At 41.3% G+C, this 21,140-nt stretch overlaps 2 long non-coding RNA genes across 5 annotated transcripts; both read right to left on the bottom strand.

Annotated features, from left to right (window-relative positions):
* Positions 1 to 3,977: 3,977 nt before the first annotated feature.
* Positions 3,978 to 5,041, bottom strand: LOC129604001 (uncharacterized). The gene is made up of 3 exons (XR_008694514.1): positions 4,923 to 5,041; positions 4,547 to 4,586; positions 3,978 to 4,408 (listed from the first exon to the last, which is right to left on the bottom strand). It is a non-coding gene; the product is annotated as an uncharacterized LOC129604001 (long non-coding RNA).
* Positions 5,042 to 6,435: 1,394 nt separating this feature from the next.
* LOC114853758 (uncharacterized) lies at positions 6,436 to 8,701 on the bottom strand. Of its 4 annotated transcripts, XR_003785632.3 has the most exons (6): positions 8,599 to 8,687; positions 8,036 to 8,099; positions 7,580 to 7,680; positions 7,108 to 7,253; positions 6,887 to 6,977; positions 6,436 to 6,767 (listed from the first exon to the last, which is right to left on the bottom strand). It is a non-coding gene; the product is annotated as an uncharacterized LOC114853758 (long non-coding RNA). The 4 variants fall into 4 exon arrangements; XR_008694513.1 differs by having other exon boundaries at positions 7,580 to 8,099; positions 8,599 to 8,701; XR_003785631.3 differs by lacking the exon at positions 8,599 to 8,687 and having other exon boundaries at positions 8,036 to 8,219.
* Between the last annotated feature and the right edge of the window lie 12,439 nt (positions 8,702 to 21,140).

Below are 21,140 nucleotides of genomic sequence, written 5' to 3'. Positions count from 1 at the left end.
CTCTTCCTAGATCGAGGCTATAAAAACACCCTGACTCAGATGTTTGTCTCACACAATAACCAAGTTAGGCACGTTTAACAAAATTTGTCCTAAATCTGTGCTGTAAAAGCTCCAACTTTCAGTGTCACATGTACCACTATTCCCAACAGAAAGTGATTTTAGGGCTATGTGCTATTTTAAACTCCTGTTTTCAAGCGTCTCAGGCTGAGTATTTGATGTATCCACTGCTTGATAGCCACTTCTGGGTTTTCTACTTACCAGTGGCAAAAGGGTCTAACCCTGCAGTTTATCTTGGGCAGTATTTAAAGCAGCGATCAAAGCTGTACAAACCAATTGTCATCACGCTCCTCCGGAGGGAATTTTCAAGTACATTAATGCTCTTTCTTTGGGAAATAATTGTGCCACTCTGTGACTTCATTAGGTCTCCTGGCTGTTTCAAAAGATGTTCTCTCTGGAGGTTGAAAGCCACATTGCTGGCAGACAGCATCCCAAGGGGCCGAATGAATAAAAAAGGAGAGATTATAATGAGATTGAGTTAGCCATGACGAGGATTGGGGCTTTTCATTATTCCAGTGGCTGAAGAGAGAGAGAGAGAGAGAGAGAGAGAGTGAGACGGACAAGGCTGACATAAAGAAATGTGTTGTTGCAGGACCCACACTCACCATCTGCCACGAGGGTCCAATGGTAGGCAGCCAGCGCATGCTTATCATTGCCATGGGTATCAAAGGGGCCTCCTCTCTGGAGATTGCTCCATTAAAACTGCAAATGACAACCCCTGGGTGAGCAAAAGGGCGAAAATCTGCATTCAGTTGAGAAGATTTACTATTGATTTAGCTAATTAAACTGGAAAGAAAAGTAAGGGTTTGGTCTGTGTGGCGGTTTAAAATCTAACGGTGTAAAAGTTTATTCCTTTAATGTATGTTCTGTATGTTAATGTATGTCCTTCATGTACAGCTACCACTTTTTGCCAGGTTTATTCATTGTTTGTTGTTTTTCCCCCCCATTTATTGTCTGTGGCAGCTGTGATCCAGAGATCGGGACCACTGATCATGACCTGTCCTTTGGCCAGTTATCCAGGACTACCACAGACTGCCTGTGTGAAAATAAAAAAAGAAAAAAGTAGAAGAAAAATCAATAGGTTTCCATTATCTGCTTGGCCAGTGTCACTGGCCTGTCAATGATCCTGTTACAGCGGTGGTACATGGGTGACACAGGCCCACACTCAATCGCTGCTGACAAGAGGAAAACATGCTGACAGGCACCGGGAACAAGTTGGAACACAGATTTGCACTTCAAGCAGCCGTCCGAGGAGGTATCGTGCAAGGCCACCGCACAGCGAGGGGTAATCTCGGTTGGGGTGAGGCGTAGGGGTTGAGAGGCGATAGGGGGTGGGGGGTGGAGGTTCCCTTCTACTGTCTGACTGTCTAGCTTGCTACCACAAATGCTTTTATCCTCCCATAAATTATTCACCTCTGGATACACCAAAGGAAACTCGCCTGCACTGATTGTGGCCGAGGGGAAATTCATAACCTACAGCTGCAGCCACTGCTTGGCCTGAACATATGCAAACCCCTATACCTGCAGTCTGCTGTGTGCTGGATGTGTGCCACGGAGCAGTACCGTCCAAACACAATGCTCCCACTGCAAGGTTGTTTTATGATAAAAGGTGGTAAATCTAAAGCCAAATAACGACTTCTTAAAAGGAAATACTAATTGTAATGACTAGTAAATGACTTATTGGGTCTCTTGCTCTTCACCCACAAAGGAAGCAGGCGTCTCCCTTCATCAGTCAGTCCACGCGGCCAGTCAGAAATTAAGGAAGACGTCAACTGTCTCTTGAAAGAACATGAATCAATATATTTTGACAAGGATCAAATGTGCTTCAGATGAACCTTTTGGCCCTCCCAAAACAGTGTTTCGCCTCATGTCAAACCTCTTTATTTTTGTTTGTCTCCGTGTAATGATCAGATTTCCCATGATTCCTGTGGGTTTTTTGCCAGATCACTTTTGGCAACCGTTAATATTTAACACAAAGCAATCCCAGCGTCTTTATCCGGCATGCAAATTTGAGCTTTAAACACGCGTCAGTTGATATATTTCAGCATGTAGCTTCCGCAGCGAAAGCTTTTGTCTAACCCAGGCCCCGGGACATTGTGACGTCACACACCATGTTATTGCGCTTGAGAGGAAAAAAATACCTCTTTTTTTTTACATATGTGTACATTTTGCTTCTAATGTAGGCAGTTATCCATAATGACTGGGGAATTCAGGTTAATATGTTGACAAGCTTTAACAACAGCGGGTCATGTTGCACAACACGCATGACTGGCTCCGTTCACTCCAGCAGCTGACAGGTCCTAATCATGCGCTGCCCTAAAGGCACTGGGGCAAAGAGGGTTTTAATCACTGAATTATAGACCAGCGCTAGTCTTCAAATTGAGACGTAATTAAAGTCAAAGTTGCAATAATTGTTTCGGCTAATTGGGCAGACAAGTGCGTTATGGCGCGGTGACATTATCTGCTGTAATTACACCTGAGTCACAGACTGTGTTTTCTGTTCTGCAGAGAGGACGAATATCATGTGTTATGGAAATAGCGGTTGTGGCCAATGGCGCCTCCAGATGTAGCTTTTAGGAGTTAGACAAAAAACGACAATAAAAACAAAAAAAGATGGTAGGTTGAGGTAGTGAAATTAAACATTTGATTGCCATAAATGGGATCGAACTATAAAAAACGCGTGCAGAAATAAAACGCTAACGATTTTCTATATTTAAATAATTAGGTCCAAAAAATTTGCCCTCACTTTGCTTATTAATTTAGCTGTAGTGACTCCTTCACGCTACAGTCTGAGTATCATCAGCATCATTTGCAGCAAGGAGATTAATAATGCAGCCAACAGTATGCCGCACCTTCGGCTACATCATTATTTCCTATTACTGTAATTACCAGCCTAGCAAATTCAGAACCGGAGCTGCAGTAGGTGTGACGGGGGACCGGTCAGGGAGCAGCTGCCCTGCATCCCGCCGGGCTCACGCTGACCTCCTTTTTTTACATCACTAAACTGGAGGCTTGACAAGCCCTATACGAGCACTGAGGCTTTTTGATTTGGATGAGGGGAGAAATGTAGAATATGAGCCAGAAATGACGAGTCAGGCAGGATTTCGGGTTTAGCCAAGGAATAAATTGTCGAGAAAGCGAGAGAGAGAGAGAGAGAGAGAGAGCGTCCAGATTTTAACGTGTCTGTTTTTGTGAAGTGTCTGTTGTGATCCATCATATTACACCCGGATTCATGGAACCGCTTTCCCTTTAAATATGGATTTCCATCCTTATTCAGTCATATTTTCTCCATCTTTGGGCCACTTTTAACAAAAAAAGCAGATGATAGATGAAAGATAAAATGATAAATGCGTGCTCTGAAATCCGATCCAGCAAGTATTCACAGAAAAAGTGAATATTTACGCTTGCGATCGCATCCCAGTAATCACTTACAGGGGTGTGAAACGGCTCTATGGGATATAAAAGTGTTTACTAACCACTGGGCCCAGGAGCTTAATGTGCTGGTGCCAATATGCAGTGTCAGAAACTTACCAGTAGGGGACGCTGCTCATTTCGTTCTGAGAGTAGGCAGGAGAAGAAACACAACTGGTGACATCGAAATTAACGCCAAAAATGATAATAACAAATGTTAAACAAAAAAAAATCGAACAAATGTAATCGAAAATTAAATACAAATTGTAATTAATTTAAAAGACAAAAGGTTTTCTTTTTTGATTCAAACTGTCATAGCCATCCCTAATTACTGGTGTTCATTTATGGAAAGCGTCCTGTTTGCCTCTATTTTTGGTATTTTTTTCACGGACCTTTGCAGCCTGCAGGATTCCCTTACTTTCGGACAGTGAGCCGCTGATGCACTAATCTCACCAAGCTCCTTTTCTTTTTTTTGTTGCATCTGATACTTATCAGTCTGCTGTGGCTAGTGAAAGATCACATCCCCGCCTTGCTCTCAGGACGCACAAATCTACAGGAGACGCGCAGGTTGTCTCAACATCACATCGGTAATCAAACACATCTCTCTCGAAGAAGAAGAAGCAGAAGAAAAAGAAGAAGAAGAAGGAAAAAAATAACTTCTTGCGCTTTGTTGCATTTGAGGGAGAAATTTAATTACAACCGCGGGTGTATGCAGGCATTGAAAAAATACGAGGCGACAAATGAATATACAGAGAAAATGACAAAACATGAGGGGGAATAACTGACAGATGAAAAGGCACAGGATGTGCAGCTAACAGGCAAAACGCGCCGGTACAAAGCCGCGCACACCTTTGAGAGCACGAGTTTGTTTTATTGCACTTCTCCCGGGTTGCATCTCCTGTCGATTTGCAGAAAAAGAAGGGGGGTAAGCGAACATGCCCTGTTTAAGAAACAAAGATGCAGATTAGATTGGATTGTGACAACACACAGCTCAGGCTTCATGTCCCACAGCTCAAATCTAAACAATGAAACAGGAGGGTTGAAAAAAGATCCACCGTGCGCGGTTGACAACACTTACCGTCATTCTGCAAAAGTAAATGCAAATAATGAGGTGGCATCTGGAAATAAATAGTGGAAGTTAAGACAGATTGATAACAAGTCTGGTGGCTCAAGACCCAATGGGTGCGACGCAAAAGCTTTATTTAGACCTTTCAAGGGTATAGACACAAATCTGAAATAATACAAACAATGTATAATGTGATAAACGACAATTTGATGGATTTGGCACACAGGCATATAAATATATTTATTTCTAAAATAGAAATTATACCTCAAAAGTCTGTCTACGTGATGCGCACTGATGCGCTATGGATTTGGGCGTAGCCAACACCAAGAAACAAATCAGACCTCACGAGGCATGTGTAACATTTACTTCAAGTGCAGCGACATGTCACCTGTTATGTGGTACCAGGCTACATGTCAGCAGCAGCAGTAGCAGCAGCAGCAGCAAGCAGCAAAACACAGCATCCACCGCGCTCGCCCGTCTTTCAGGAGGCTGCTCTACAACAGGCCTGCAGGGGAAACACCCAGACTCACCTTAAACACACCTTCTTCCTACAGCTGGAATATAAAAATATCTATAATGTGCTAATGTGCATGTTTTTTGTTAAGGTAAATATTGTCAAACATTCAAAAATATATCGTGCATTAGCAGTATCTGCATCATGCCAGGTCTCCTTGTTTCTGCTGTTATTTAATGGTACACAAACAGCACGACTTTGGTACACAAACAGCACCCCTTATAAACTTAGCGCGGTTTGACCGGCACTAAAAGGCGGAACTTTCAAGTTTATATACAGCTACAGATCGACTCTAACTGCTACGTACCTCCTTCCAGGACATCGCGAAAGTTTGCACAGTTTGCATTATTAGTATTTTTTTTAAAAGAGACCTGTTTAAAGGGTTTATAATATATCTCGAGAACGCCGTCGGCTTTAGGTGGAAGGAAGGAAGGAAGGAAGAAAGGTAAGGAAAGGAACCATTCAATTGCTGGTTCCGCTTAGCAATCTTCTGACATAACACTACTGTAATCCCACAAAAAATGAGCTTCTACAAGACCCCTCCTGTGTTATTGTCTGTCATTAGAGCCACATGTATCCATCCATCCATCCATGGTCTTCTGCCGTGGTCCAGTCGTCAACAGACAGGCCTCTAGGTAAGTTTGAAGGCTGGTCTTTTTTGTACAGTGTTTTTAACAGTAGGTAACCACTTTACATTTATTGCTTCATTATAGTGGTCATGAACCCAGGCAATGTTATGTGAGTGTAAGCTCTAATAGTGTTTTCTATAAATATTTATTTGATTTTAGGTCAAAATACACTTTCACAATCCCACCTGCTTTACCACTAGTGACGGTCTTGTTTCTTCATACAACTGAAGTGAAGTAATCTCATGCTAGAGTTTAAATGCTTTAAGATAGTTTTGTCCAATTCCCACTGTGTGAACTGCACTCAAAAAAAAAACTTGTTGGATGAACATAATAAAATTATGGAAAGTATTTCCATCTAATTAAAATGCGTTAAGATAGCAAGAAGCTATTTCGCTTAGTGAACCAAATGTAAACAGGGTGAAGCAACATGATATATTCATGTTAATGTTACCTAATGACCATGGGTCAGTCCCACTAATGTTTTTAGGGTTGATTGAACATAATTTTCTTGGGTTATTTGATCATGTATAATATTAATACTTGTTACTTAATTTTATAGGGTAGTAACAAGTTAATTTAAATTAATTAATAAATTATGCTATACTAACACAACCAATGTAAAGTTATCAAATGTTTTGTGCCAACATTAGCTTTTCAAAATTACATACAAATAAAGTAATCTTTGAAACAGTATTTCTATTATGTAAACTAACATATATCCCCAGCTGGTGTGTAGGTTGGAGAAGACACAAAGCACATTGGATTTAGACTGGTTAGAATACTTTATAAGCTTCATAAAAACGATAAAACAGCTTTCAAATGTCAAAGGCAGCTACAAAATGTCACTAACATCCAGTATTGTACATACAGCATTGGGCCAATATTTCAAACAACTTTTAGTGGAGGGTAGCTGAGGTTGAGAGCATATAACAAGAGCAAACAACAACACAGCAAGTGGGACACTACCCAACTCATCCAGGACTTGAAACGATGACTACATCTTCAGGGTCATCATCTGCCTCTGCATCTTTGTGAATGACAAAAACTTCAAGAATTGTCTCTATCATGGCTTCTTCAAGGCGTCCACGATCTGAAATGTAAAATTAAAAAAGCGGATGATGTTATATAACACTTCAACTTTTAAAGCATATATAAATCACTTTAAAATTTTAAACTTACATGAAATAAAAAAAAAAAAAACATTCTTACCATCCATTCTTTCACAAGGTTGCCAGGATCTTCATTGAGGAACACACACTGGGCTTAAAGGATGTACTCTTCTGACATCAATGGAGTTAGTCTTTAGGACAAACAAAGTAATCACACAAAAAACAAAACAATTTTAATCTATTTTAGGGAACAATTTTTATTCAAGTGAGTAGCTGTCACTAACATATTACGACATAGATTTTTTTTTCCCATCATCATACCTGGGTTATGGGAACCATGATGCTCTTAATCTTTTGTCCTTGAATGCCGCCTTCCTTGCCAAACACCGTTTTCAGGTCTGAAGAATAACCATCCAGCATGGAGAAGAACTGTTGCAGCAAACTGTTGTAGTCCTCTTAAATTTATTCTTAAAAAGAAAAAAGTACACAAGTTATCAATGCACTGAATGGCAAATGTGTAAACAATACTTTGATACATTTTAATATATTTTGTTTGTCTGATCAGAATCACATTGTATATATATAGACATATTTATTGACCAACCTCAGAAACACAGAAGAGAGCAGGCCATCTGGTTTTGAACTCTGTGATGAAGGGTTCATCTCTGATAACTTCAGCCTTTTTGCCTTGTGTTTGCAATAGTCGTATCTACTAGAAAAAGTCACGCTGCACTCCTTGCATCTCCAAATACCTTAGAGTCTATTTATCTTATTTCTTTTCATTCCCTCTTACCTTACTTTTTCTTAAACAACTTGTGGACATGTAGACATCTGACGCGACACTAGCAGATGATTCCCTGTCCTGCTGTCTCTTCTCAGCTCTAGAATGGGACACTTTCACAGAATGGCCATTGGAGGTAAACACCAAGAGACACATTTTAGATCATAAAGAACACGTTTCAAGTCAAAATAGCTGTAATAAATTAGGAAACCAATTATGTGCTGTGAAATGAGTACACAATCTTATAAAAAGGTACAAATGTTAAAGCTTAATTAAATAAATACTTGTGTAAGCAATTTGATTATTTTCCTTTACCGTGTGAAACAAATAGATTTATGATAATACGATATACAATGCAAACAATATGTAGAGTGAAATAACTCAAACACCATTTTGGTAGGTTCGTGTAAATTACCTCAGGAAATGCATAGCATGACAGCACATTTCTATTTAATGCTCATGGGTTACCTTTCCATTAGGGCAAGTCTCTGTACTTCTGTTTTCCGTTTCCAGTAGTTCTCTGCTCTAACACCTGCGGACGGAGAGTATATGTCAGAAAATATTGCACCAACCTGAACAAATGCCGCTGACTCGTAAAATCCTCGTCGCATCCAAACCGACCGAGGGGCAACGCTGATGTCGGTTATTTGAAATTTGAAAATCCCGCGCCCGCGCGATGAACTCGCATTGGAAATACGTAAAAGTCTCACTCCTAACTGAGCAAAGATCGCCGTTTAACGGCTATAAAATAATATAAAAAATTACAATATATATATATATATATATATATATATATATATATATATATATATATATATATATATTATTGCAGATAAGCTTATTTAAAACTAGCACGTTCTCAGTGTTGTACGGAAGCTAGCTAGGTTAGCTTGTGAGCACAGGCGCAGTCACATAACACGGATACGTACTCTAGCTAATTAAACATCCAAAATGCTAAAAGGCACTATATATAGCTACTAACAACATTTCTGCACCCATGCGGTTTTTTATTCAATGGACGTTAAACTTACCTTCTTGCACACATCATGAACAGGTGTTTTCCTTTACGTCAGGATCCTGAAGAAGCGGCAGGGCCGTAGTCCAAGTTGTGAATTTGCTCATTACTGCCACCTTCAGTTCTGGACATGTTGTTGTCTAAACCTATTTTTATTACGTTGAGTTAACATAAAATATTGATGTAACCTGTTGAAGTTGTTACATTTACGTGATTTTATTATGTTCAGACACAAAACAAGAATTTATATTGTTGAAGTTTCATGTTAAAATTATGTTAATGTAGCATGCACCCAATCCAGGTTTTTTGAGTGTGTAACAGTGCAGAGTCCCGGCGTCCCAGTGGGTCAGAGCATTACGGGCCACCACGCGTCAAATCCCCCTGGCAGCCTCATTATTCCATTCTCCTTCACTGTCCAAGGTTGATCTAATCACCAGATCAACAACGGCGACGTGTGAAAGAACAAATAATCGAGACAAAATGAACAAGTGATTAGTATGCTGTGAAAAGTACAATACGTTTCTTATTTAGCATTTAGATAACCATCTATCCTGAGGAGCAAGCTTCAAAGTTGAACTCAGTTTAGGCGAAGGGGATTAATTCTCTCGACTGCATGCTTCATTGAATCTCTCATTACCAAACTTTGTCTGTATTGATGTTAGATTTGATTGAAGATTAGAGCATTTAGCAAATCTTGCTTTTCCGCGTGTATCAGGCTTTTTTCAAGCGCGGTACACCGCTCGCTGGTCAATACCCCCACTTTTATCCAGTGTCTGCTTCATTTAAACTTAATCAACTCCATCAATGAACTGGAACAGCAAAATGTCCCCTGGAACAATAGCTTTTGTTGGATAATGCTTTGGTCTTATTCCCAACCGGGTGGCGATAAACCTAAAATTACACTATGATGAACTATTTCAATCAATATGATAATGGAAATTGGCTTGGCTGACTCTTCGCAGGGCTTAAGGAGGCAGGCTAAAGCCTATGTGACATTAATACATCTCCATGTTCTCTTCCTGCTGTTGCCACCCCCTACCTCACTTTATTGTCCCATCTTTTCAGTGACATTGACTACACCATATTGCAAAGCGCCTGCTAGTTTAATGATCTATCTGCACCAGGGAATGCTTGTGCCGAAATGGATGCAGAAGCCGACAGACTCGTGCATTGTTTTCCAGCTAAATTATAGGCTTTATACTTTGTTTCCTGTAGTGGCTCAGCGGGATGTAGATCAATCATTGATGGCACTGCTGTAAAGCAGCTACACGACGACTTTGGCTGCTCATTTGGACGTTTTGTCCTTGTGAGAGATCCGGCGCCTGTTATAGGCTACAGTTCATCATATTTATACTGCTACCAAAAGACCAATTTCACAAGCCTTAGCAAGGAAAATGTAGGCTCCCCATCTGTTGCATACTAATAAATATGCCACCTTCTGGGACAATCCAGGAGTGATCATGATGATCAACTGCCAAGTGATATGACTTACCATAAAGCTGTTTATTTGAAAAGTTTCTCCTCAGCCAATAATCGTCAAATATATTTCAGCTTCCATTATTATTTTCTGAAATGATTTATATATACGGCACTGACTTTGTTTTTCTTGCACACTGTTGAAGAAATTCATTATCATTTCTGAAGCCTGTGTTGGCACATGGTACAGTACGAGATGGATGCCTTTGTGCTGCTTTACACAGGACTGAACAGTTATTACTGGAACTGAAAGTCGCAGCTGTTATTTGGCAAGAAGACGCTGATCGAGCGAGAGTTTTATTTTAGTGTTACAAATTTGTAGCTAATTTCAACCAGTGACATTTAAAGAGAGAGGAAACTCATTGGTGCTTGAAGGTTTATGATTAAAAGATAGAGATGATTATATCTTTTTATTGGGTACATTACAATTGCCTTCATTCAGTCAGTAAAATTTATTTAAAATATTGTTAAAAGAAGTAAATGAATGTGAGTACACTTTTGTAATCAGCTTCGATGCAGTAGGATGCATCATCAGTGATGGCTCCTGACATCATATAGTAAAGGTTGATCAGCTGTCCCCTAGCAGCATTCCACGGTTCAGTGCTCTTAAAGCAGAGACACCTTGTGGCTTTTTTTGCAGCATCGCTCATGGATTGAATAGCCCTCCCCTTGGCGGCTCCTGTGATGCTGAACCATTCAAATCCCTTTCCCAGGTCTACCTGTGTCTGCTAGTCCAAGGCTGTGTAGGGTAGGCCTGTTGTTTGTGGCTAGGCTCCTTTTCAGATTGTCCTTTTAGGCACGTGGCGTTTGTTGCTGCTAATGGCTGAAATGAAACGCTCAGCCCTGGTCATGACTACGTGGTAGAACCTTTTACAGCCACACAGAAAATGTCCATGTTATTTCAGATCATTTTATTAATTTATTAAGCCTTTTTTATTCACTTCTTTTGGGAACCTACAATTATAAAGTGTAACATAGAAAACATTGTGTCTCCCATTATGGTGCTCACAGAGACATCATTTCCTGTGGTAATACAGTAAAGACTTTACTTTTGACTACATATGACTTGTAGGTAATTGGCTAAAACATGCACCAGTGCTGCCCTTTAAGGTGTTGTCTATGAAAGAGCTGTAGGTGCTGTATGTCAGGCAGCCGACACTACCTCCTTATTAAGTGCTAATTAGTGATGTCATTCTCACAGTGTTCTTCATGCAGGCTTGTGTGGATGTATAGAATAGAAAGAAGCTGTAAAATGACTTTTTTTATTAACACTTGCATTACTCTGCTAGACTGAAAATTAAAAATGTTTTTGACATGCCACTGAGGGTCAGGTGCTACCATGACACCGATACTAATGACAAGGCTTAATATATATATATATATATATATATATATATATATATATATATATATATATATATATATATATCAATAAATAAATTAAAAAAACATTGCCCACAGCTTCGTGTTTTGTCCTAAGCTGATTGTTCTTGATTTGGTTTTAGAGGGCAGCAACAAAAACTGCTCGTCCGCTACTGTATTGGCCTCAAACGTTGAGGAAACAAATTTAGCAAGCTGCGTGAAGCATTTAGCTCATGTTGGTTGAACAGTGACTGCAGGATTTATGTACTGTACACAGCTCAATATAATCAATAACTGGTCAAAGTCTGAATATGTAACGCTGTCCTCAATAGATCCTCATCTAGTGAACATTACGCTAACTTTTAAGTCTGAATCTGATGCCTGATGCTAAATTTGGTGCAGCTTTAGGAGATAGTTGCAAGGCGCACACTTACAACAAACACACTTACAACAAGGACCGAGCCTCCCTCGGTCCTTGGGCAAGACAGTGACAACACTGAAGCGCCTGACGGTGCAGACCATTCATTGTCTAGTGTAAATTGCGGTTCATGAGGTAGTTTTACCAAATGTCATAGTAGTGGTTTCATTTATTAAGGTGATCATTAAGGACTAGAAATTAAAAGGCTGTCACTAATAGGTCACTTGTTCGTTTGACCTACTTACAGTAATTCAAAATTGTTTGAGATTTTCTCAGGTAACAACACCTTTTAAGTAGCATTTTATTCTAAACACAATTATCTAAATTTATTTATTTTACACAAAAACACCAATTGCTATATTTTAGAAACTGGAAAAAATTAGCTGATTATATTTTTGCAGACATCTGTGGTTCATAGAGTCAGGGCCTTTACACTGCTGTTTAATGTTAAAGCCTTAATTAAACTGTTCACAGTAAATGTCTACTAGCTGATGGTTTACAACAGAGATGGATCCTTTCTGCCTTTTTAATCTCTCACCCGCTGCACCAGCCGTTGTCAATTAGCCCATCCTGCATCGAAGCCAACTGAAGCTGCCTCGCGTCACCAGCACCAGCGAACATGAAACGCCGGATGTGTCGTTTGACACTTTTGAATATGTTGTTTGCCTTTGTTTCCATGTTTTTTTTCTCCCGGTGCTGGAAATGATTTGAGAGGACAGACATGCACAACAGATACAGCAGATACAGCACCTTGAACATCAAAGAGCTGCACCACAGTATTAGTGTGTGTGTGTGTGTGTGTGTGTGTGTGTGTGTGTGTGTGTGTGTGTGTGTGTGTGTGTGTGTTTGTGTGTGTGTGTGTGTGTGTGTGTGTGTGTGTGTGTGTGTGTGTGTGTGTGTGTGTGTGTACTGTAACTCGTGTGCGAGGCGCTCACACGCGTCCATGTAGCTGTGTGCACGTCTGCGCGCTTGCAACGCATCAGAGACAGCCCGGGATATAAAAATTTATAGGCCTTTTTCCTGCTTTGTCTGTCTTCTTTCCCATTCTCTTAGGTGAACAGGGCCTGATTGATAGACCTCGAACCTTTCATCTCGCCCAGTGAGTGTAAATAGTTGTCATGTTTGATTGACAGATTGACGTGCACATGTGATGTTGTGGAAGGGGAAAAGAGATTCAATGTGAACGTGGTACACGATGGTCCCTCTGTCTTCAAACCAGCGGTGTAATGAATGAGAACTGCAACACCTCCTCTCCTCGGATGGAATTCCATAATAGCTGGATTCATCTCACCGTACAGTATGTTGTAAATGTTAAAACATTTTTGAGAATTACATTAAATGTTTGGACTTTTTACACAACATGCACTTAATAATTTTCTCTGGTAACTGGGAGATTGATTGAAGTTGTTAAGCGTGTGAAGGGGTGAAAGCCTGCGAATAAACTGTTAGAGTTCAGATGCTCCTATCAATCCTCTGTGTGCCATCTGTCCTTCTGGTCACAAACTTATTACAATGCAAAGTTACATTTCTGAACCAGATGTTATTAGCTGTTATTAACAAAGGAGGAAGTCAGATGATGCTTTGGTTGAAGTCGGCATTAGGAGTTTTTGCAAGTACAAAGCACAGGACTCTTCCATGAAAGGCTCCTTTTCATCTTTTCATCTTTTCTGGTTTGGCGAGTGTGCTATATGTTGCAGACGGAGTGCAAATGTGAATACTTTCAAACACAGTGTAGCCTGTATTACTTGAACTTTACAGTGATTATTTAGTTTTGAAATCCCAGTATACTGACAGTAGATTCCAACAAACAATGTGTCCAGCATTTGGGCAGCACCTTGATAAACCGCTTCTCTGTGCATGTTAAAGTGAATGCATAGCTTACTAGCCTAACAGTAATTTCCTTGTTTGGCCTCCGATCGGCAACACTGCTGCATATTGCAGTGGGACTTGGCTTTGATTTAAAAACACAAAAAAACATCACTCTTATCTGCACTCCAGTGGGCTGGAGCTGGTGAGGAGGAAACAATTTAACTAAAGAGAATATATGCATCAAATGAAAAGCAGATGAAAAAGTTCTGCAATTATGTTCATGATTGGTTTAACTTTTTCCCTGCCAGCACATGCCAGCTAACAGTAAAACCTGGCCTGGATAGGCAGCTTCCAGGGCCGTGAGAGGTCCCAGAAAGCGTCATATCAGAGCGGTGCCATCTCCTGCTACATGTCTGTTTCCTCTGATCCGCAGCCAGCGCGTCCCCCTCGTTCCCCTCTCCTCTTTGCTCCACTCAGCCTCTCTGTGCATCCCAGATAATGGAACTCAGCTTCTGTCTGCCAAAGGCACCGTAGCTGCCCGGGAGTAATGACCTGAGGGGGTACTTTGTGACAACCAGGGTATAATAATGCCTCCAGCCACGGACAAAGCAGACCCTTGGGGTCAATTTTTAAATACTTTTATGTATTTCACCAAGGGTAACGGTCATTTGTTTTTATTGTAGGCCATATACTACAAATACACTACAGGAACAACACATGAATCCTAATCAAAGAGGGACAAGAGGTAATGTTTATTTCAACGAAGTGTAGTGACGTTTTGATGGGAGTGTGTCTGTGCTGACATCGCTTTTGATGAAACATCACTTTTCAACAGAATTCATCTGGCAAATGTCTGTAGGCCAAAGTCCCTCGGATCAAACTAGTTTTATCGAGGGACTGTGGAATCACCTGCGAATGAAAGGCTTCTCGTAATGGGTTAATTGTAACAAAAGCGCAAGGTCTTGCCTCATTGAACAGTGGAGGATTGTGGAACACAGGCCTGTGGAAATGATGTCAAGTAAAGTGCTGCCTGCTCTCCCCTGCAGGGCCAGGGTTTGTCTGTCAGCAGATAAATGTCTACCTCCTACCCCTCCCCTAACGCTTAACAATCAATTTACTTCCTCGGGGTCTATGAACCCGAAGAGTTGACCCGGCAGACTCCAGCTTTGTTTCCCTTGGTCATCTCTCGCACCTCAAGGAGCACTCATTAGAAAATGGCAGAAGGGTATTTTAAAAAAAAAAATGGTAAAATGCAGCACTGAATTATTTTGTTGCTCTGTTGTTGTTATTAGAGTCCACCCTAAATTGTGTTTTGAACTCGATGTGCAACTTTCCTGGTTGTCTTAGCCTGGCTCTTAGTTGTTTGGTCTCTATATGGTTCTGTAATGTGGAGATGTACAAAAATGTGCCTTTGCCTTTAAAGAGCCAGCAGCTCTATAACTACCTAAACGTACTGTGTCTAGTCTCACTAACTCACTCCGTTATCTTAAACCGCTTGATATTTGCAAGGGGCACAGTGGGTGCTGGAGCCCATCCCAGCTGTCATTTGGACCAGAGGCAGGGTTCACTCTGGGCAGGTCGCCAGTGCATCACAGGGCCACACACAGACAGACTTGTGAGACTAAGACTAATATGATAAGATAAGCTAAACTGTCCACCAAGCAAGATTTTGATAAAGGTACCTGCACATGCAGGATACACTTTGTAGGCATTCTGGGATATTTATAGGACTCATGTTAAAACACACTGGGTGTGTTAGAAGTGCACATGTTTTGTTCTTTACATTTTGCTAATTTAGCCAATTCCTTTCTAGCATGATTTCTGTTATAGATCCATACTGCGTACTTCAATGATAAACGGGCCACTCACAGAACCACCTCAAGTCTTGCCCAGACAAACGCAGAATACCAAAACAGTATTTCTGACCCACACAATTGGACAGAGTGGATCTGGTCTCTTACGTATGATGCCATGCACACTTCTGCAAGAGATGTGATTAATTTCACCCTGCAACAGACTTCCTTAAACAGCTTTTTACCATCAGGGGGCCGGAAATACCGTAAGCACTTTGAGATAAGCAGTGTGGACAATCTACAGGGATTTTTGGAATAAAAACCTACATAAACCTTATAAAGACATAGTGGTCCAAATCTTTATCACTTATTTTGGCATGGAAAGAAAGCAGGCACCTTAAAACTCACTCACCTGAGTTTCCTCGAGATTGAAGAAATGTTTATTTCAAAATATATGCAGAGTCAAGTGTCAAAGTAGAAAATCTCAGCATGCACCCTTTTTTGTTGGGTTATAGAACCCTTCATAAATCCTAATCTTCATCTGATACTGTATCTCTGTCTGATGTAAACAATACAGTACACATTGCACAGGAAATCAGTCAAAGCCAATTCATGATGAATAACTAACAGTCTTGATTTTTGAAATGACAATGTATTTCATTGACAAAAATAGACTCCTCCTTTTTGACTGTTTTGTGTTTTTAGAGTACATAGCCTGGGGATCTCTGTGTCAATCATAGTATTTAATTCGTGAGATTTATTCAGCCTTCCTCCCATTTGTACAGTAACCAATGGAGGGGGTGCTCACCCAGCGAGGAGCGAGCTAATTGGGCATACTGAGAATACAAAAGGAGAATAATCAGCACCCTTTTTTCTCTTATGTGACATTTATTGAAACAACTGAAGGCTCAGCTTTCTTCAGGGTATGTGAGCAAAGCTTTGCAGCGACTCGTCGGATGTTTTAGAAGATTACCGTGGTTTTCACCTCTTCGGTTCGCTTGCTGACAATAGTGGAGAAGGTAAAAGTGGTGTAAACACATGTGTCTCCAGTACAGAACCTGGCTGCACATATGTTGTGTAGAGTGTAATAAAAATGTGCAGTAACACCACTGGAAAAAACAGCTTGCATTTGATTTAGTTTTGATATTTGCAAATATCATCAAATGCATCATCAGGTACCACATTACTTCTGTTCAATTCCACCCTGTCTAACTTTGTGCTTTTACACATCACACAGCTTTAAAGCTCGTTTCTGGCACTTGTGTCGAGGCGCTGCTTGTTTTTCCACCACTGTGTTAACCACTAGGACAACAGCATATAGTTTCTGCTAGTGGATTTTTATTTGCTGAGGGGAAGACAGAGCGGTTTACACGTGGGGGAAGAGCTGCAGTAATAGAACTCAGCTGGAGTAGGTTACTTGAGGGAATGCTTCAGGAGCAGGAATGGAGCCAAAAGAGCGAGGAAACATACTTCACTTTATTGATTTTGTCGATCGTCTTAAATGAGGGGCACTCCAGGCCAAGGGCTCACCTCTGCATTTTCTCTCTGTGTGTTTTGTGCTGCTTGGTGGACAACAAGCAGTAGTTACTGTGCATGAACTTGGCCACTGAATTGTCTATAGCTTTATATTTATTTGTAGGAAAGGTATATGTTACTGTGAGTTCACTGTAGTGAAGTTTTAAGTCAAATTTTATGATTTCAGAAAGTCGCAGATACTGGCCTTTGGTGGTGAACTTTCAGTTTGCACTAGCTGCCTATGAGGCGCTGCGTCTCTAGGGTGTGTGTGTGTGTGTGTGTTGGTAATAAGCCTATTGTTCGGATCACATGCATCATCTTGATGTCCAGAAACAAACTAATGTACCCATGAAACCCCCGCTCTCACATGGATCGTGACCTTTGCTTTACACTAGAGATACATGCTACTTTTGTGACTTATTCATCAACTGTGACTTTATTATAAATGGATTCTTAAGGCAAATATTGATTAAGTCAAGTGTAGAATCACTTAACTTAAAGCAAATGTCCATAAGCAATTATGGCTTGTAGACCCGTCGTATTTTCCATTTTTGCTTTGGCCCGACATACTCATTTGTTTTAAAGTCCCATATGTCCTGTCAGGTGGGACAGAATTTCTTTTTTTGTGTTGTCAGTGTCAATGGTTATTCAATAACCAGCACCCACACATTTAAACCTCATGCCATAAAGTCGTATACAACATCTGTGTAACTGGATTCTTTTACTGTAGTTCCTATCTCAACTAATAAAAATGAAAAAGATACAGTAATGCTAATGCATTAGTTTACTGTCCGAGTAGATGAGTTGAAATACTGTTTTAAAAGGTGTTTAGACACATAATAGAAGGTAAAATGACTACAGCTGTGTTTTGTATTTGTGTGTTTGTAACAGGTTTTGTATTATGTTATAAAACAAATAAACATGTTTCTGTATTGTATTGATCACACAAAAGACAAAATGATGACCTTCATATTGAGATGAGCGGTTTTTATCATTGTCTGCCTCAAATAATGAATTAGTGATTTAAATAACTGAGACTTCATGACTTTGTGAGAGTTCATGAAAACAATGACCCGACTCTGTTCCTTTACTCCTTTTAATAGTTCTCGCTGTTTGAACGATCAGAGCAGATTTGGGTGGAATCGGTTTGTCTGGTATTACAGTATGAACTCGGCTTGTTCGCTCTTCACGTGTCTAGTGCTGCCTCTGCTCAGAGACAACCTTCCAGTGTTGTTTGTTGCCACTGTTGCAGACCATGACATATTTTATGGTCTAGATGTCTCACCTTAACAGCAGACTCAGCCCACCTCAAGTGTGTTTTGTGTGATGTGGATTTTGTTTTTCTTTTGTTATCCCCTGATTACCTGTTCTCTGACTGTAACAGTTTAGCTCTGCTGGGGGAATTGGTATGATTTTTACTGTCTCTTTCCCCCTCGTCTTGTCCTGCGAATCATCTTCATCTTCACCGCTACAAACTACCTAACCTTCTCCTGTCTTTCATCCATCTCATTTCATTACACAAAATCCCACAGACACCACTGGGCCGGAGCGGTTAGTCCCAGCCAGCTCAGTGGTTTTCTTGTTCTTTATTAAAGTGTAATCAAACATCGGTTTAAGTGGAAAATAAATATCCAGATCTAATAAGCTGCTCAGCCGGATCATGTAAATGCAAATTTTCAAGCTGGTTCCTATCCGTCCCACTGAGGGAAGAACAAGCCGTGGCAATCGCGATTGTAAATCAAAGAAAATAATGGCTGGATAATGACCAGTTTGTGGTCTCAAGCAGATTGAATGATAACAAACCGCGCATGCTGCACACAGCTTTTCATTTAACATCCTATCATGGGGAAAGCCGGAGAACAGCTGGGTGTGCCTCATTAAAGGGCTTGTCTGTGCCTTGTAAATTTTTACAGAGCGAGGGGTGGAACATTCAGAAGACAAACTTCCTGATGAGGAAAGACGGGGTTTATTCCCCATGCACAGTGGCCTCTTGCGCAGACTTGGGGGGGCTGAACATCTGAGAGGACCAGCGAGCCAGCAACTGCATTTTAGTCTGATTTCTAATGTGAAAGAGTAAGAGTGTGAATGAAAGGAGAAGAAAAGCCACTTAGACAAGTGCTAAATAATAGACATATAAAATGCTTCGTTTTCTTGTTTGGGGAGATGCTGATTTAGCTGCTAATTGGTGACAGAAGCTGTCAAATTGGTGGCAGATAGTGATTGTGGTGGCTTCTGTGGGTATTAGGTGAGAGGGAAGGAAAAAAGCGAGCTTTCTTCTGGTGACGGCAAAGACAATATGACGACAGTCCCCTTCCTTTCCCCTGTCTGATATTTACCCAAAACACATTAAACAGATAAAGAAGAGAAAAGAAACAATAAGCTTGGGATTATGGACCCTGTCTGTTGCCTTCATCTTCTGTTCTGGTGTCGTCTCTCTTTCTGCGCTCTGAGCTGTCTTGGTGATTGATTAACATGTTTGTTTGAAGAATTTCTGAATGTGTGCTCGCACACGGGAAGGCGTGTGGGATGTACGCAGACGCGAGAGCTCGCACTGCGAGAGGGGAGACGGGAGAGATGGATACAGACTGACTTACTGATCTCTCGAGGGCATCTTCCTCTAACCCTGCCTTGACTCTTCTCTCCTTTTCTCTGGAGCATTAGAATGAACAGTAATTAGGCTTTGATACTCTGGCAAATGAACAGTAATTAGAGTGTGCTACTGTGGATCCTCTGCCACGGCTGCTCTTTGAATATTCACACCACTATTGAGCATTAAGATTAGCTCGCCGCTGTCATGCACAAACAGTGTGGCATGGCAACGGCCCTTTGCAGATGGTGTTAGGGGGATGGTGGTGTGTGTGTGTGTGTGTGTGTGTGTGTGTGTGTGTGTGTGTGTGTGTGTGTGTGTGTGTGTGTGTGTGTGTGTGTGTGTGTGTGTGTGTGTGTGTGTGGACAGGTCGCCCAAGCCCAGCGGACCCTCAGAGGGGATTTTCTGGTTATTAGATCCTTGCCAGATCATGGGCCAATTATAAAGAAAACTGTCAGTCAAGGCAAAGTGGCTATGTGATTAGCGGAAAAGGACAAAATCAGGTGAGGAGTGTGAATCTTTCTGGAGGCAGCTTTGATTTGCTAATAAGAAGGGAAGGGAAAGGACCGGGGCAGGGTCCCCAGCTGTAGTCCTGCTTTGCTCTCTTCATTTTCACGGTGACCTTCTTAGCACTGCTGGTCTAATCTGCACTGCAGAGGAGACATAAAGAATGGCTCTCGAGGGGGGTTTCTAGGTCCATGCTCCGAATGAGCCACAAGGGGGTTAGCCACCAAAAATGAGAGCAGTGCCCCCTACTTCCAACCAGAGGGTCATGAGTAATCAAACAGTTCCTTCGGCACGACAGGGGCCAAATGCTCCTTAATTGCCCTAATAGTTTTAAAGACTTTGTAGTCCTGCTAAAAAGGGAAAAACACTAAAAGTTGTGTCAAAGTGAGTAGGAGGAGTGAAGGGATAAGAGGGAGGAGGGAGAATCGCTTGTCTCCCAGAGCATTCTCTCCACTCCTCTTCCTAATTTCTCAAAAGCGCGGCGGTGTATCCTAATTTGGTGGCTGGTAACCAGGCTGACATTGAGGGGCGTGGTGGCCTTTTTTTCTTTTTTGCTTTCCCTGGCCATGGTTTCTGGCTGGGGAGAATTGAGCACAAAGGGGAAGACAGGCAGCACAGTGCCAGCGCTATAATGAAGCGCAATAGACAGCAGGCCTGACAGCTCTGGCAGGTGATGCATGGGGCCCATGCTAATTCTTCAGCAAGCCAGTGATGGATCCTGAAATCTTGACCACACATCCCATTAGCCCCTGTCTGTGACAGGAGAATAAAGATATTTAAAAAAAAAAAAAAGTCTAGGATAGGAGGGTGCAGGGGGATGCGGAGCTGGACGTGGACAGCCAGTCAAAAGACCTTACGCAAACCTCCAAGTCCTCTGCAATATTTTCAGCAGCAAAGTTATTGATGACTTAACCTCTGGGGTGCAGGTTATGGGTGATGGATACTGTGCATCCCCAGCACGGAGCGGCAGAGGATAACAAGGTAGACAGTGAATCACCTGCCCACAGCTGATAAAAATAGAATATGACATGTGCTGCAGCACACACACTGTATTATTCCACTGTAAATTCTAAAGAGGTGAGTGAACTGGG

The sequence above is a fragment of the Betta splendens genome, chromosome 4 (genome assembly GCF_900634795.4).
Source record: "Betta splendens chromosome 4, fBetSpl5.4, whole genome shotgun sequence".
NCBI lineage: Eukaryota > Metazoa > Chordata > Actinopteri > Anabantiformes > Osphronemidae > Betta > Betta splendens.
This window is presented reverse-complemented; position numbering and strand designations above follow the sequence as displayed.